Source organism: Mus caroli, unplaced genomic scaffold (assembly GCF_978045245.1).
Source record: "Mus caroli unplaced genomic scaffold, Mus_caroli_1 scaffold_14, whole genome shotgun sequence".
NCBI classification, from domain to species: domain Eukaryota; kingdom Metazoa; phylum Chordata; class Mammalia; order Rodentia; family Muridae; genus Mus; species Mus caroli.
The window spans coordinates 114140161-114158262 of record NW_028227269.1 but is presented as its reverse complement, the minus strand read 5'-3'; the positions used below and the strand labels follow the sequence as shown (position 1 = coordinate 114158262).

Here is an 18102-nt window from a genome sequence, read left to right as displayed (position 1 = left end):
AGAAGAATGCAGGAAAATGGGCTGGTCCTTGAGATTCTTAAGGTACTGTACATAATCCTGACCCATCCCAGAGACTGTAGGACCTCAGTTCAGGGGACTCCCCAGGCTGCATATGGAAAAAGTTGTAGGTCCGAGAAATACCAGTGCCTAGTGGTAACCCCACCCCTCAAACTCTCATTAACTGACAAGAAGTGCAACCAAAATCTTGGATTTAAAAAAAAAAAAATCCCTGACAAGAGGATAACTTGCTCAAGGTGCCCATAGTATGCACACAGATGCATGCATGCAGGAACACACAAGCACATCATGAACACAGGGAACAGCATAGGACAAAAATATACAGCCTCTTCCTGTCATGGGATTGTCACTGGAGAGGAGGCCAGCGCTAGGCTGGCCCTGCCTTTTCCATCCATTTGCTACAGTGAACATTCCTCATCCCCACTGTCTTAGCATCCCTTTCCCACGACATCCTCCAAGAGCTAGGTAAAAATGTCACATAAGGAATAGCAGAGCCTTGAAGTAAAAGGCTTAAAGGAGATGGAATCTGAGTTGCCTGGTGATCCCCGCCAGGGAAGTAACTTCCTGTAAAGACCAAGACAGGACTCTCATTCAAGACCATCAATCCAAACCATTCTCCTATGAGGCTGTCTCCTCCTCAAACAGAGGATCATCATGAATGTAGCTGTGTGATGATAGAAATCTGTCTGCAAGTCAACAGGCACATCATCATAGTGACGGTTTGCTGAGAACATCTGGTTCTGGCATGGCTGGTCCCTAGGGGCAGTCCATGTGCAATCCAGTTCTCAAATTTCACTTAATGAAGTGTAATCTGACATCGATAAAAGAAATGCTTCACCCACCTTCTGTTAGGGAGACTGGCTAAAAATGTACGAGAACAGAAAGTGACTCCTGGATTGCTTCTGAGAGCAGATTTCAAAACAGAAAATCCTTAGAGAAGAGTGTCCTTTCTGTTTGAGCCTGTGTTTCTTATAAGTAAAATCCATACACAAGACCTGAGAATGCTTTCAAACACCAAAAAGATTTTCAGCACCCAACAAAGTGGCTCTGAGATGCCTACAACTAAACCAGACCCAGGAAACTGAAGGGTGAGTGTACTGGCTATTTTTGTGTCAACTTGACACAGCTGGAGTTATCACAGAGAAAGGAGCTTCAGTTGAGGAAATGCCTCCATGAGATCCAACTGTAAGGCATTTTCTCAATTAGTGATCAAGGGGGAAAGGCCCCTTGTGGGTGGGACCATCTCTGGGCTGGTAATCTTGGTTCTATAAGAGAGCAGGCTGGGCAAGCCAGGGGAAGCAAGCCAGTGAAGAACATCCCTCCATGGCCTCTGCATCAGCTCCTGCTTTCTGACCTGCTTGAGTTCCAGTCCTGACTTCCTTGGGTGATGAACAGCAGTATGGAAGTGTAAGCTGAATAAACCCTTTCCTCCCCAACTTGCTTCTTGGTCCTGATGTTTGTGCAGGAATAGAAACCCTGACTAAGACAGTGAGTTTAAGGTTGATATCTAGGTCCCATGTGGCAAATCTGTATGCATCTCAGATTAACTGAAAAAATATATATATCAGCAACAGTGGTGGCTACATCAGTTCAACACACTGCTCTGTTGTCTAATTCACTGAGCCCTGGCAACTGGTCCTATCTACAGTGCTCATCTGGAGAGTGATTGAACTTATAATCACAAGCTATTAGATCTAAAGGCTTTAGATGTCATGGGTTTTGATGCACATCTGAGAGTTGTAACCCCCAACCCCAAGAATGCAAAAGAGCATATGGACATGGTCAGTCTAGAAGAGGGTCTGGAGTGCCAAAGTTTAACAAGCTTCCTCTGAGGATCTAGCCACCTCACTAATATTAAAAAGACTCAGTCTTATACTATAAAAGAACGAAAGTGGTAGTTTAAGAAATGAAATGGGCTATGATCCCCTAGCTCCAGGTTCCATTTCTTCATTCCTTCTCCTATCAGGGCTGTCATCATTAACAAGAATTCATTTTCATCAACAATGTTGCCACAACCATATATCACCATCATATCACCGCTGTCACCATCCTCATCATCACCCTCACCAATGTGGTCATCATCAACATCACTATGGTTACTGTCATTATTCACCACCATCAATGTTATCTTTGTCATTGAAATCACCGTCATCATCATCAATATCATCACCACCAGCTGCATCACCATTGACCATAGATTTGTCACCGTCACCACCATCATTACCTTCCTCTTTATCATTCATTCACCATCATTGCTGTCACTGACATCATGATCAGTATCACAACCATAACTGTGACCATCATCATCACCACCACCATCATTAGTGTCACCATAATCACCAAAGTCTCCATCCCTTCCCTCGTCATCATAACCATAACTGTGGTCGCCATCATCATCATCATCATCATGGTTGTCATCATCATCATCATGGTTGTCGTCACAACCACCATCACCAGTGTCATCACCCCTGGCATCTCTTTCCTTGGCATCACACCATCATCCTAGTCACCATCACAGCAGCTATGTCATTTGTTGAATTTCATCTGTATGCTGACTTCTACTACAGTCTTTTTTTTTTTTTTTTTTTTTTTTTTTTTGGTTTTTCAAGACAGGGTTTCTCTGTGTAGCCCTGGCTGTCCTGGAACTCACTTTGTAGACCAGGCTGGCCTTGAACTCAGAAATCCACCTGCCTCTGCCTCCCAAGTGCTGGGATTAAAGGCATGCACCACCACACCCAGCCTTCTACTACAGTCTTTATGATATGATCGCCAACTATTAGATAGAAGGTATTACTGTCAGTTTAGAGAAAATGAAATTGAGTTTCTAAAACGTTAAATAGCTGACTTAGGAGAACACAGGTATGTAGAGACCGCAGCTCAGATTACAGATCAGAGGCAAACAACATCTGTGTAAATCTGGAACCCATCTAACTAGTTATGTGGTTGTAAGCAGCTCCTAAGCTACCCAGGCCCCCTTTCCTGTTATATTTAGACACTGAATAAACCCATCACATAATTTTGTTGGAGAAACACCACCTTCCCACCCAGTCCTGTCCAGATCCATCCTGAATTTCTCCTCAAATAGTTCCAATGAAATAATGCATATGAAATCTCCAAAACACGTTAAGTTGTAATAAAACATTTGTAATAATTTGTAGCATTTTTATAGTCTTTCTATATTTTGGCTAATATTCTTTTCTGTTTGTTTGTTTTTTAATTTTGTTTTGTTTTGTTTTGTTTTGTTTTCGAGACAGGGTTTCTCTGTATAGTCTTGTCTGTCCTGAAATTCACTTTGTAGACCAGGCTGGCCTCAAACTCAGAAATCCGCCTACCTCTGCCTCCCAAGTGCTGGGATTAAAGGTGTGCGTCACCATCATCAGCCTTGGCTAATATTCTTAATAACAAAACATAGATTATGTCAGGCTAGGGTTATTTACCTAAATCAATTTTGCATTGCAATTTGCAAAGTCTTCAATGGTAACGTGCTCATTTGCGTTGATTTGCATATCCACTGAGAAATATCATCCATGCTAATGATGTGCATGCTAAAAACCATAGAAGTCACAACAAGAGCTCATGCTCACTCTCTGTGCCCTAGACTTCTTGGCATAAAGTGTGGTGACAGCTTAGCATACACAGATCACAGGAGTTTTTACAGTAAGAAGGCTTCATGGAGAACATCTGACCTGACAGGTCTCAGCTCTGAATGCTCATTAGTCACCTTTGGTATCTTACAAAAATTAGGAAAGGGAAGGTCATAGCTGTGCTCACCCTAGAGGTTCTGAATTCATTGGAACCTAGGCTTCTGTGTTTTCTAAAAGCTGGCACAAATTTCTAGTGGGTAGCCAAGGCTTCTTTTACAGGTGAGAAATAAGAGAAGTGACTTCCTACTGAAGGGTGGAGGCAGAGCTTCTGACTTCTGGCCCACTGTATTTGGACCTAGAGATCACAACCATGTAACCAGGTACACACCAGGGGTGCAGTTTATAAAATGAGCATAGTATTCCACATGGAACAGACTTAAAGCTGCATGGTTTGGGGTCTAGTTATATTGACTGTGCTTTGGGTTCTTTGTTTGCTTGTTTGTTAAAAATAGAGAAACAAATGTGAGTTGACACACCCTCGTCTGCAGTAGAGTATCCTGCTTTTAACATCATTTGAGCAAATCCCCATCCCCTCAAACAAACAAGAACAGCAACAAAGTCTCCCAGATCACCGAGGAGGCCAAGAGCAGCTCTTCATGCCATGAAGCATGAAAAATGGTAATCCGAATTCCCCTACTGTCATCATACTGGGGTCTGGGAAAATAACAAAGCAGACATAAAAGAATTCCATTTGCACATAGGTTATACTAAAATATGATGATAGCTTTCTATGTCAACAAGCAGGGGAAATATCATAAACTTCATTCTTTCTGGCCGAAGAACTTAGCCTAGAAGGGACCCCTAGAAATAACAGCTACACATTCTAAAAGTGGAGCATGGAATACAATGATTCTTATTTGTTTTTATTTTTCACATTTCTACATTTTTAGAATCTTAGGGAAGCTGGGGAGAACTTACCACATATGCTGCCCTTCTCACCTTTGAAAAGTCAGAAGAGCCAGTGTGAGAAACCAACATGCAGAACTCAGTACTTGGCATCGTCACCAATGGAACTCCTCCAGCAACAAACAAAGCAAACTTACATAAAGGAGGGAATGGCAATGGTAACTCAAGGTAGACAAGCTCAACACAACCCGTTGTTACTAACTGAAGCATATCATGGTGTAAAACTGCTGAAACACCAGGGCAAGGCCTGTCTCCATAGATCCTGTGCTACATACAATCTTAAAATTGGATGAGGTGGCTTGCTGGGTGGGCAGGAGACACTGGGTCACTCACAGATGTGGGGCCTAGCCCTACAAATATCCTGGAGTCACTGAGTGTCCATGGAAAGGGTCTCTGTTGGCAAAGATGGACTTAAACCCTGGTCCTCATCAGACTTAGTGAGTCTGTTTGGACTTTGGCCTGGAGACAACGCTGCTAGGATGCTTCTATTCATTCCCTGCTGCTCCAATTCTTTCACCATTTAACACTGCTCAGAAAACTGGGGACCTGACCTTTGACAATCCGACTCCTACATAATTTGATTGGGCCCAGGGTAACAGCCAGAGAAATCTGGTCAGGCACCTTGGGGAGGAGCCAGGAACCACTGCCAAAGGTTCAATGTCCTCCATGCTCAAGGCAATGGTATCTCCCTCCTTCTTTGGACTATCCAGTTTTATGCTAACAAAAAATGGTTTTGTTTCTTTTGTAAGGAGAGAAAAAACAAAAGAGTAAAACATCCTGGCCCCTCATGACAACCGCCAACAGTGTGAGCCTGAGGAAGAACTTGCCCAGAATGTCAAGGTCCACACAACTGATTTCAAGCCCAATGAATAAGGAAGTGGTCCACCCCACCCCTGAACACAAAGCGTTTCTCTTACTCCTGAATATTAAAGCAACAAAGAAAGAACACTTCCCAAATGAGTGAGCTAGCTAATCTCTCTGCCTTAAAGGTATCAGGACTGATTCATTCCACCTGTTCAAACTCATCTTTTCAAGAGAAAAGGATAACACGTGACACTCACAAGGCGCTTCAGTTTGCTGCATTCCCATCTCCAGCCCAGCAGCTGTTCTTGGAGATATTACATGTGTGTATGTGTATGCATGCATGTGGAGAGGTGTGTGTGTGAATGTGCCTGTGCGAGTGTGTTTGTGCATATGTGTGTGCATATATGTGTATGTGCATCAGTGCATACAAGTGTGCATGCATTTGTGTCTGTGTGCATGTGTGTGCACCTGTGTGTGTATGTGTATGTAAGTGTATATGTGTGTGTATTTGTGTGTGTGTGTGTATGTCTTGTCACTCCTCATGTAAGCACTAAAGGAGTCTGTGTGAGTCTGTGTCAATCCTGATTGCTAACTTGAATATGATCACCATTGAAAACAAATCCCTGGCCACAACTTTTGAAAAAGTTCTAGATTAGGTTAACTGGTCTGGGAAGATCTCACCTAAATGTGGACAGCACCATTCTTAGGATCCTGGACTGAATAAGAAGCAAAAAGAAAAGCTAAGCAAAATAACTCATCATGGTCTGCCTTTTGACTGACTTGAATTCCTGCAGCCGAGCCTTCTCCACCATGGGGAACTGTGCATCCTCACCCTGAGCCAAAACTCACTCTTCCTTCCCTGGGTTGCTTTGTCAGATATTCTGTTGTAGCAACAGGAAAGTAACTAATCCAGAACATGTAAGTAATCACTCCTCTCTGCCACATCATAACTAACGCAGAAGGAAAGAGTAAAGGTGGCTGTGACCTTCACAAACGTGCATGTACACACGCATGCATGCACACATACACACACATGTACATTTTCCCACATTAATCCTATGGCCTTTGCAAAGCAAGAAGGGAGTTTAGTCAGAGGAAGAACCAGAAAATCCCTTATCATTTGTGTCTGGGTAGGATTCTGCCAGCGTGTCACTAACAGTGAACATCTAAGAGGTAGAGTTTGCTTTCTGGCAAGTAAGGACCATGCCTGCCCTGCCCAGCTCACGACGCAGCAGAATCTAAACAATAATACATATGAAACCCCCAGTGAACATGTGAGGTTAACGCCCATCGACCCTTCCAGTATATAACTGTGTGTTGGCACAGCTGTAGAGTAGACCAGGAACACTGGGTCCCAGGAGAGTCTAAAACAAGTTCCAGCTTAACTCTGCTCTCATCCTCTCAGCCAGAAACTCAGAGTGAGTGGTAAACAGAAGTCAGTGCCACATAGACCCCTCTCCTCCAGTTGACTCACAGTGCACAAATGCCACTTCCCTTGGAACTATACTTCCAAAGGTGCCATAAACAGATGTCCCTTAGATAGTAACTGCACATCTGAGATGCCCACGGCTCAGTCACAGCATGTACTGAGTCCAGAGGCTGTCTGTCTACAGTCCTCTCCCTCAGCTGCTGTGAGGTCATACTATGGTTGGAAGTCACCTATGTGGGAAGATTCATACAATTAAATCATGGGGTGACCATAGCAACCCTGCAGAGAGCCAGCTGTCACACGCTGGCTGTCACTTACATGCCTAGGAGAGACTGCTACACAGAATCCTCAGTCCTGACACGTACTGCAATATTCTGCTTTCGTAGCAGAGGCTTTGTGTGCTTTCTGAACTATGGCATCAATACTCATTAATCATTGAGTCTTTTGGTCATGGATGAAAATATTAACAGCTTGGTGATCTTAGGGACCCATTCCCAATGTACTTAGCAAAATGAATCAAAATTACATAAGGACTTAGCAGATTTTTCTAGTATTGCAGCAAGCATAACTCATCATAATCCTATGAAGAAGTGGCAAACAATACCACCAACAAAAACAAAATGTCCTTCTGGCAACAAGCCACTGCTATCATTAAACAACACATCCTTACAAAGACACTGTGTCAAGGTGTGTCTACATCAGAGCCTTGGGTGGGCTTTAGCGGAAACAAGTACCCACAGGGGTACTAGCACATCTTTTCATGCCTCCAGGCCCTCATCCCTGGAGGAAGACTGCAAATCAGAGAGACTAAGTGTGCACTCCCTGCCCCTCCTTCCTCCATAATCTAGCACCATCTCCATGGCAACCGGGCTCCAGGAGAAATGGAGGTTTCCCTACTCCCTAGCAACAGGGGCTTTATAAACTGCAAAACACATTCTGGGACACTGGTCCTCAGAAGTCAGGAGGTCTAGATGGCCCTGAAGTGTACTCATTAAAAATTTACACTTAGCTTCAAAAGAACAGTCACCAATATAATAGTCACCAATGGAATGCACACCTTAAGTATTAATTTTTGAAGAACAAGTTGGCTACAAATATCTTTTTTAAAAAGAAAGAAAGAAAGAAAGAAAGAAAGAAAGAAAGAAAGAAAGAAAGAAAGAAAGAAAGAAAGAAAGAAAGGTTTTGTGCATCCAAAAGACAAAAACTTGCAAAGCTAGAACTACTCTACTATGACCCTCAGGTACATTTCCTGATGGCCAGTCTGTTTATTTTGTGCTACCTAGGCCCAGTACCACTTATAACAGGATGTCCTCCTTGATAGCATCCAGATAGGTATCAAACTTAGCCAAGATAGACAAATGAGGCCAGACTCGGCAGAAAGTGGCCAGGTAGATTGAGGCAGACAGCCATGGGACATGATGACTCTTAGCCCTGTTCTCTTTCCTTGCACAATCCCACAGGGCAGCCTACCCAACACTAGTCATCGATCATATCAAATCTTAATCGTAGAGAGATGATACACAGATCTATAGGCACTCCTAAATGTGCTATTTTGTGGAAAAACTGATTTAGCTCTCATGCTGGGTAGCAGAAACAGATAAATGTCTCACGGATAGGTGTTTCACATCTGGAGATGCTGAGATATATCCACATGGTGAGCTGGGCCCAGGAGCTGCCTGTCTACACTCCTCCTAACCAGCTACTATGACCACAGCTACCACGGCTGGAAGTCAGATACATGGGGAGATTCACAACCCAGAACCGTAGGACTATAGAGAGCCTGCTGTCATATAACTGACTGGCCCCTTGAGAAAGGATAGCTGTGAGTAGCAACCTGAGTGAGCCCGCCTCCAGGGAAGCTTGAGGTGTGGAAAGCATGCAAATGAGTTTTCTCCATGACACAGTTCCTATCTCTTCATGTTTAAAACTGGTGGGCTGGGGAGTTAATTTGACATATGGGTGAATTCATCCAGAAATTAGAGCTAAAATGGAAAGTGTATGACAGGAAATGCACCTGGAGCGGGGGTGGGGGTGGGGGTGCAGCCCAGCACTGAGAGCCACAACCTCTTGAAGGTCCCTGGTCCTGCCAACATAGAGCAGGCAGGTGGCAGTCCCCTAAGGCAGGTGGGGAGGCCAGGACATCTGGGCTTTGTCAAGCTTTGAGGGGAATCTGTGAAACTCAGAGAAGCACTGATGACAGGGTGGTATGCAGTGGGATCTCAGCCATCTTGTGCCCCTTGACAGCAGCTGCCCTTGCAAAGCTCTCAGGACCGTGGGGAAAGGGGAGGGGTTGGTGAGGTCACACGACAGCTTCTCAAACTCAGGCCCAGAAGCAAAGAAGTGGAAGTGCTTCCCCTCCACATCCATGGTGGCAAGCAGGGATATCCTGGGCCACAGAGGTTCAGGACAGTCTCGAACTGTGATACATGAGTGGCCATGTAAAGTCCTCTGCAAAGGTCTGTGAGGGCACCAGGTCCCTTCTGATCTAAGCACAGTGCTCTGCTTAACCTCATACTAGGACGGCCATTTCCTTCATCAGAGCTGTCTCGGGGTGAGACCACAGCCTGAGTATGAGAGACAGACAGCACAAGTAAGCCCCCAGTGTGTCTTATTTCTTACTTATGCAACCTGAAGAAACTGAGGGCGCGCACCAGAACAGGGTCTCACTAAGGAAAGCAACTATAAGGAAGAGAGACCTTGGATAGTGTACACCCTGCCTGTACTTCCGGTCAATAGTCTCCATGGCAACTGTACTGGGCAGGCACTTTTCCCAGGCCTCGGTCCCTCTGTGATAATTCTCTTCTGCTCCCAGGAACACAGATCCAGTCATCGGCATGTTGACTGTCCTCCATTCTTGCGTCACTCTATACTAGATGTGGGCTTATCTCTCTGGACTATCCTGTACTTCCTAGGAAATCTTAAGACTTCTTCTTCTTCTTCTTCTTTTTTCCTAGAATAGTTTATTATCTGTTAGTAGCACACAGACCAAATATTAATCATTCAAAACAATGTCTCTACAGAAGTGCGGAATGAAACAGGCCACTCTGTGAGGGACTGACTGCATGTATTTAACGACCACACTTTAAGTGTTTAATCTTCTTACGGCATTCAATTTGCTTCTGCAGACGGTCTATCTCCTTCAAATGGTGGTCAGCCTCATTTTCATGGTGTTTTTTCAGGGCAGCCAGCTGTTCTCTAGTCTTCTCTCCGAAGTACCGATCCTCTTCAGCCTTTTCTCATTTTCCGAAGGCTCCACCAGCTTCTTGGATGGAGTCAGCGCCCGTATCCATGCTCTCCATTGAGTCCGAGATGAAGCCTCATGTTTGCAGGGCCCTCATACCCCAGACACCGAGCCGAGCCCGAACCGCCAATGCCGAGCCTGTGAGCAGCGCCAAAGACTTATTCTTAATTTGCTTTTTCTTACTTCCTGGTTTCTTTCCTGTTGCTATGATGAAATAGCCTGCCAACAAGTGACTCACAAGTTCAGGTGTCAGTCGCTCATGGCAGGGAAGTCAAGGAGGAAGGAGATTCTAGCTACTCACGTCACAGCCGCAGTCAAGAGTGGAGAGAAGAGTGAGAGCATGCTTATCTGGGCTCATCCTCATCCTAGCTGGTTTTGCACCGCTGTGATAAAACACTGACCAAACAGCTCAGGGAGAAAAGATTTAACTTGAAGGTTCCGTCTTCAGAGGGAGCCAAGAGAGGAGCTTGAGGCAGAAACCATGAAGGAATATTGCTTACTGGATGGCACTCCCTGGCTTTGACCTTTGTCAAAGACACTCCAACTCACTAATGACCTTCTGGGCTCCAAAGGACTCTGCCATCCACAACACACACTCATACACACACACACACACACACACACACACACACACACACGCGCGCGCGCGCGCGCGCGCACACACACACATGCATATACATACACATTTATGCATGCATATACACACACATGTGTGTACATGCTCACACACATGGACACACATACACATGCACAAATACATGCACACACGTGTGGACGTGCACACAAACACACACATACACATCCATACACGCACACACACACATGCAACAACACACATGTACACAAATAGACACACATACACACATACATATGTGTGTACATGCACACACGTGCACGTGCACACACACACACACACACACAACTTGTTTTGTAGGTTCAAGGTGGCTCTACTACACACCTGCTGCTATCCTTGGTGGTCAGCCCACAATTCTGGTATCTCCAACATTCTGGAGTCTCCACTGCCACCAAGGTTACACCATCTCCTGTGGCCTCCCCTGGCTTCTTTAAGGACTTTGACTCCACATTTTGCCAAACTTCAGCTTTTCTCCATGACCCCTTCAACGCTGGGGTTTCTACTACTACTGAGGCTGTACCCTCACTGATCTGATGTTCTCTCCCAGCCCCTCTTCAGCAAAACCCCAACTCTGCCACACGGTGCTAAACCTCAACCTGGTCCTCATGACACCTTCATGCCTTCAAAACCAATACACATGGGAGACTCTTACACATACTTGCCAAGTTCTGCTACCAGCTTGATGGGCAGTCTTATCATCTCCCATAGCAGATCACGGGTCCTACGTGCTGACCCTGGAGAAACACTTCCCAGAAGATTTTACCTAACAGATGCTGGTCTTGTACTAACCACAGCTGATTCTTCAGCCCCAGCTAACCAGTATCTATTGCCTCTGTGAAGCGCGAGTTTCACTTCCTCAGATTCTTAATACAAAATGTCACGTGGACACCTTGAAAGAGCCTTTGAGAGGCTCTCAGACTCTCTCTGAACCTTCCCAAGGCAGCTTGTCTGTCATCCCACACTCTGAGGATGGCAGGGGGGTGGCTGGGGTTGCACATGCATGTACTGGCTTGCTTTTTCTCAGCATTTTACCTTACAAGCTTCTATAAGTACCCCATTAAGCTCTCAGCATTCAATGGTTTTTCCAGACCAAAGACCAAAATGCTTCTACAATCCTCCCATGAAGCAACACAGCTATGCTTTTCTTTGCAGTATCCCATCTCTGGTACCAACTCTGCCTGAGTTTGCTTTTTGTTGCTATGTTAAAAAGTTCACCCAAGGGCTGGTGAGATGGCTCAGTGGGTAAGAGCACCCGACTGCTCTTCCGAAGGTCCAGAGTTCAAATCCCAGCAACCACATGGTGGCTCACAACCACCCAAAATGAGATCTGACGCCCTCTTCTGGTGTGTCTGAAGACAGCTACAGTGTATTTACATATAGCAATAAATAAATCTTAAAAAAAAAAAGAAAAGAAAAGAAAAGAAAAAGTCCACCCAAAGACAGCTGGGCAAGGAAAGAGTTTCTATGTCTCACAGGATGCAGCCCATCACTAGGGAAAGCCAAGGCAGGAATGTAGAACAGAAACCATGAAGGAATACTACTTACTGGCTTGCTCTCCCTAGCTTACTCAGCCACCTATTTTGTACAGCACAGGCTACCTGCCAAGGAAGGGTGACACCTCCCAGAATAGACTTGGCCTTCCTACATCAATTAGCAGTCAAGATGCCCACAGGCCATCTGATGGAGGCAATTCCACAACTGAGATTTTCTCTTCCCAAATATGTCTACAGCCATGTCCAGTTGATGAAAATCAATTGCATGCCTCTCCTAACAATTTCTCTGACTTCTTCGGGGTATGAGATGCAAATAGCTGTATAGTGTGAATTGTATTGCAAATAGCAACCGCAATGTGAAAATCCAAGATGAATGCATATACCATGTGGTGGTGTTTCTGGGAACCGAGCCTACAAAACTGCATTACAGTCTGAAACGGTGTTGGTAAGACAGTCAACGGAAGAGTTTTGAGAATCGGACACCAACCAAGGGCTCATTGCACAGACGCCTGGGCCTGGTGTTCAGACTCCTGTCCCTAATACCCAGCTTAGGAAAGATCTTGAATTCCTAAGACCTAGGCTGCATGTAGAACCTGGATGAGTCTCCATTTTAGAACAATGAAATCCACCATCTCTCTGGTGTTTGTCATTTTTGCCGCAAAGTCACCAGTGAGGTCACTGTGACACAACAGTGCCAACACAGAAAGTACTGTCCTCCACTGCTCACAACCCACCAAATGCCAGCCCAGAATGTATAAGGAAATGCAGTTTCACAAAGACTCGTGGCACTGGAGTTGCAGGGAGGTGGGGTGAGTACGTGCTCCATGAACAGTGTGTGCTGTCAGTGGTCTGGGCAGCCTGGCAGGCAGCAGCAGAGAGTGCAACCCAGCAGAGAGTGCGACCCTGCTTCTGCAGGGCAATCTGCTTCACTCTATGGTGATGCTGCCAACCACCCTGGAGACTCATAAAGCATGCCGCTGTTCAGCATGGCTTCCTCAGCACGGAGCTATAAATACTGACAAGGAAGAGCAGAGGGGGTGTGAACGTGGTCGCATTCCCTCTACTTCCCCACCCGCCCACCCTCCCAGCAAACTCCTGACAAGACATCCTTGAAAGAGGAGAAACACAGTCTCCAGAGCCAAGTGGCCCGGGCCATCCTCGCCACCGGAGTATGTGGGATGAGGCATGGATGTTTTAGAAGGAGCTGAATCTACCACAATTCACATCTAGGCATTAATGCCAAGGCACAGAATTAAAGAGCTTTTCCAGTTAATATGCCAAATTAGACTTAGCTTCACATGGTTTAATTCAGTAATTAATTTCCATCCTTTTTGGATTTGATTAATTGGAATTCGGGAGTGGAACAGGCTAGTGGTCACACCAGTGCTACTATACTCTTTATATCTCACACCTGGGCTCTTCAGGTTTCTACTGGGGAGCGCACCACAGGGACCAGTGAGTGCACCCAGATCTGTAACAGCACATACCAGGAAGTGATGCCTGACATCATGTACAATCATGTGCACAAAAGATGTCTGCCAGGGCACACAGCAGACAGTTTCTCTTTGCAAATATGCATAGACATATTTGCATAGTTTGTTTTTTAAGTTGTCCGTGATAAACCCGAGGGAGAACATGTTGATGACGGACACTTTCTTTTTATAAAGTTGGCCCTTGCTGCCTCTCCTGTTAGTAAGAGAATAGCAAGAAGCACCTTACACAGGATGCCAGATTCACCACAGAGGTGACAGACTAGCAGAAATCTCTGAAATCCACAACATATCTCCTCTACATTCACTCTGCCTCGTGTGCCTGGGAACAGACATGATGCTCTACCCCTGCAGAAGAGCCTTCCTAAAGGCAGAAAATAAGCAGTCCTAGGCAGGCTGCTCTGCTCACCTCAGCCAATGCTAACTGCTCAAACAGAGACAGACCTGTCAGAGACAGACCTTCTGTCAAAGACAGAGACAGAAGTGCTGGACTACATCCTGACTCCCCAGGCTGGTCAGGGAAAGAGGTGGTGGCTTATAGGAGACAGGTGGGCAGAAGGGCTCCAAGAAGACAGTAGTAGCACCTGGACAAGAAGCTAAGTCTGGAGGGGGGTAGGGTCACCTGTTTCTGTCAGATACCAGCCCTCCAAAAAGCATCAACCGGAGCATTTACAGACCTGCCCCTGACTTTGCTGAGACTAGACAAGACATCCTGCTGTGGGGTCGGTAAGTGGCTCTGGCCCCAGTGTCTCCTCAAGGCTGGCTCTCTGCAGACAAGGGGATTCTGATGTGGGTAAAAGGACTGCCTACCCCCAGAAGCTTTCCTGCTATTCCCTGGTGGCTTCCAGGTGACCATGGTTTCAGACTGTCCTCAAGCCTTCTCATCTGAGAACACACAGCAGGGAAGGAAGCAGAAAGAACGGGGCTTCGCATGATACCTACAGGGCAAGATGGAGACCAAAGTTGCTACTAAAATGAGTGTGTCAAAATGTGATCTACTCGCCAGGCGTGGTGGCGCATGCCTTTGATCCCAGCACTAGGGAGGCAGAGGCAGGCGGATTTCTGAGTTCGAGGCCAGCTTGGTCTACAAAGTGAGTTCCAGGACAGCCAGGGCTATACAGAGAAACCCCTGTCTCAAAAAAACAAAAAACAAAAAAAAAACAAAAACAAAAAAATGTTATCTACTCAAAGCTCCAACTGCAGGAGAAAGAGCATTGGCCAAGGCCAGGCCTGAATTATATTGTGCTGGCTCCTCCCCAAGCCCCGCCCCCAAGAGTAACCTGAGGACAAGGAGTCCTGTCTTTAAGATTTGCCTTTGTGGGGGTGAGGATGTGATTAACAGCACTCCGACTATGACTTCTGACGCTGGGTGAGCTAGACCACACAGTGCCTGAGGAGTCCCTAACATGGTGCACTCCAGCATGAACAACTGTTTCACTGGCCACCATGATCATAACTGTACTTACTGGCTACACTTTTGTAAGAATCTCAGTGGAAACATACCTCCGGACATAGGAGGATTTCCAGAGAGTTTAACTGAGGAGGGAGGACTCATCCTGAATGTGGGTGGGACTCTCCCCATGGGCTGTGGTTCCAGACTGAGTGCAAAGGGAGAAAGCACTGGCGCGTTGGAGTTCCCTCCTCAGCTTCCTGTCTGTAGTCACAGGGTGCTCAGCAGCCCCTGTGGCTCTCCACTACACTCTCCACCACAGTGGGGTGTGTCCTCAAGCTATAAAGCAAAATAAACTTACCCCTTTATGTTGCTTTTGACAGGTTATTTTGTTACAAACTCAAGTAAAATGACAACTGCAACTCTTCTTTTTTCTTTTTTTTTTTTTTTTTTGGTTTTTCGAGACAGGGTTTCTCTGTGTAGCCCTGGCTGTCCTGAGACTCACTTTGTAGACCAGGCTGGCCTCGAACTCAGAAATCCACCTGCTTCTGCCTCCCGAGTGCTGGGATTAAAGGCGTGTGCCACCATGCCCGGCTAACAACTGCAACTCTTAAAAGTCATGCCCGGTGTTAACAAACAGAATGTTGCTCGGTGCCCATACTTTATCTTCACAAGCATCTTCAGCTCTGATTCCAGATGTGCTTGTCTGCATGCCAAGGTTCTAGGGCTTCACATGCTGCCTAGTCCAGGGGACACCTGAGGAGCTGTGAGAGACACTAGACCCAGAGAGATCTCCCACCTAAGCTCTTTCCTCTTCCTCTGATAGACATTAAACCTGCAATTTCCTGCGCCAGTAACCATGGGGCCCTGGTTCATAAGGAACTTCATACCTAGTGAGATCTTAAGGAAAGAGAGCTAATCCCCTATGAACACTGACACTATGTATAAAAAGGGACAGCTGTGCTGGACAGGCAGCCAGGGCCACTCTGAACATTCTCTGAGGACAGCAGCTATCTTCTTGGAAACAGGTAGAAAGCTAAGGAGGGCAGGGTGTGTGCTGACCTGGTCCTGCCTCACTCATCTCTTTGTGTGGCCTTCTGTGTTCTGGCACTCGGTGGAGGAACACAGGTGTGAGATGGGATAGATCGGATGCAAAGTTCATCTGGAGGAATCAGGACCTGACTTGTGGATCTCTTTCTCTCACCTTAGAGGTGTATATAAGGACTTAGAATTGATGTAACCAAACACGTGGTCAAGTCAGCCCTCAGAGTCAGTAGCTGGGCTCTGAGCACCCAGTTAAGAGACACGCCTACTCATTGCATCCTCGGGCAGAAGGCGCAGGGTCACCTTTCTCTTACTCTCTGCACAGCCCTCTTGAGGTTATAGAGATGTAGAGTGCCTGTTTCTTTTCATTTTTTAATTCATCAGCCACAACTGGGTCTGTTGAGTGCTTGTACAATTTACCAGGGTATGCAGAATGTGGCCAGAGCTATTCTGTTTTACTGGAGAAAAAAAAAATAGTAAGAAATTTTAACTTGATGACTGAGAGGCTGTGAAGAAGTACAGTAACCCAGAGGAGGAGACTGAGTGCAGGATTCAAATCTTTTCTGTGTGGTCAGAAGGTGCCTGGAGCCTGGGAGGCATGAATCCTGTAAGTCCCGAGATGGCAACCATGCTCAGTTCTGCCCTCTGTGCAGCAGGGTGAGCTGCAGCTTTCCCAGGCTGACTCTGGTACTGTCCATGTGGCACCCTCCCTGTTCTGGTCTCATGGGGGAAGACATGGTGGCAGCCCTGTGGCATTATGAGATTACTACCTGTTTTTAAGGCAACAATAGGATGGGTTTCCAGATTCCAAGGACATGGTAGCTATTTCCTCAGAATAAACTGAGTCAGGTACACTCCTTACCTAATCCCTAACTCACTGTAGGGCCAGTAGCATAATGGTGACTCCAGGCTGAGAATGGGCTGGGGCCCAGGAAAAACAGATGGAGATTCTGAATTCAAAGCGAATATACTAGTGCCTCTATTTCTACTGTCTTATGCTTACCCTTTTCTCTTGAAAAAAAAAAAGTGTTTGCTCAACAGGCTTGCAGGAACCAAGCAAAAGGTTTCTGCTGTGTATGTATCAAGAGGATGGACTCAGGGACACGGAACCCTGCCAGGCCCAGACAGGTGGAGATTTTACACCCACTATCCATTAAAATCCCTCAGACTTTTTTCTGTTGAAATGGACCAAGACTTTGATTAAAAGGACAACAAAATCCAAAACATTGTCTCTATAGCAGCCAACTTGTAAAATGTAATAGACCTTCCATGCTAATAGCAGAAACAACATCTCACACATTAGAAGGAGCTCCTTAATGAACTCACACTTTATCTACATATCTATCCTTTGTTTTGCTGTGTGTGTGGCACTCTATGTGTATGAGTGTGTGTAAGTGTGTGAGTCTGAGTGTTGTGTGTGGGTGTGCTGTATGTTTGTGTGTGTGTTTGTGAGAGTGTGTGTGTATTGTGTGTATATATAAATATGTCTGAGTATGTGAATGTGCGTGACCATGAGTGTGTAGGAGTGTGTGAGTGTGTTTTTGTGAGTGTGTGAGTATGTGTGAGTGTGTGTGCATACATGTGTGCAATACATATGTGTGGAAGGCCAATGATGTTTCCCTCATTTCTCTACCTTGTTTGTTTGTTTGTTTGTTTGTTTTGAGGCAAGGTCTCTCAGTGAGCTTGAAGCTTGTGGTTTCAGCGAGACTGGCTGTCCAAGAAACCCCTGGGATCCTTCTGTCACCCTTCCTACCACATACACCCTGGAGTTGTTGGAAAGCTCTACTGTGCCCAGCTGTTACATGGGCTCTGGGGATCTGAACACCGGTCTTAATGCCACCAAACCATCTACCCAGTTCTGTTCTGTGTTTTGTTTGTTAGTGAGTATGAATAAGGTTCCCAAGAGGAAGGGGGGTTGGGGTGGGGAAAAACCAAGTCCATGTTACAGATACTACAAGGCTCAGAGCATCTGTGGTTGGAGAGAGGAGAGAATATGGCAGGCCCAGGGT

The 18102-nt window shown here is 45.9% G+C and overlaps 1 protein-coding gene and 1 pseudogene across 1 annotated transcript in view; both read right to left on the bottom strand.

The window, feature by feature from the left end:
* Ptprn2 (protein tyrosine phosphatase receptor type N2) overlaps positions 1-18102 on the bottom strand; it is an 808594-nt gene that overhangs the window by 687884 nt on the left and 102608 nt on the right. The window lies entirely within an intron of this gene.
* Positions 9870-15214, bottom strand: LOC110307279 (ATPase inhibitor, mitochondrial pseudogene; annotated as a pseudogene).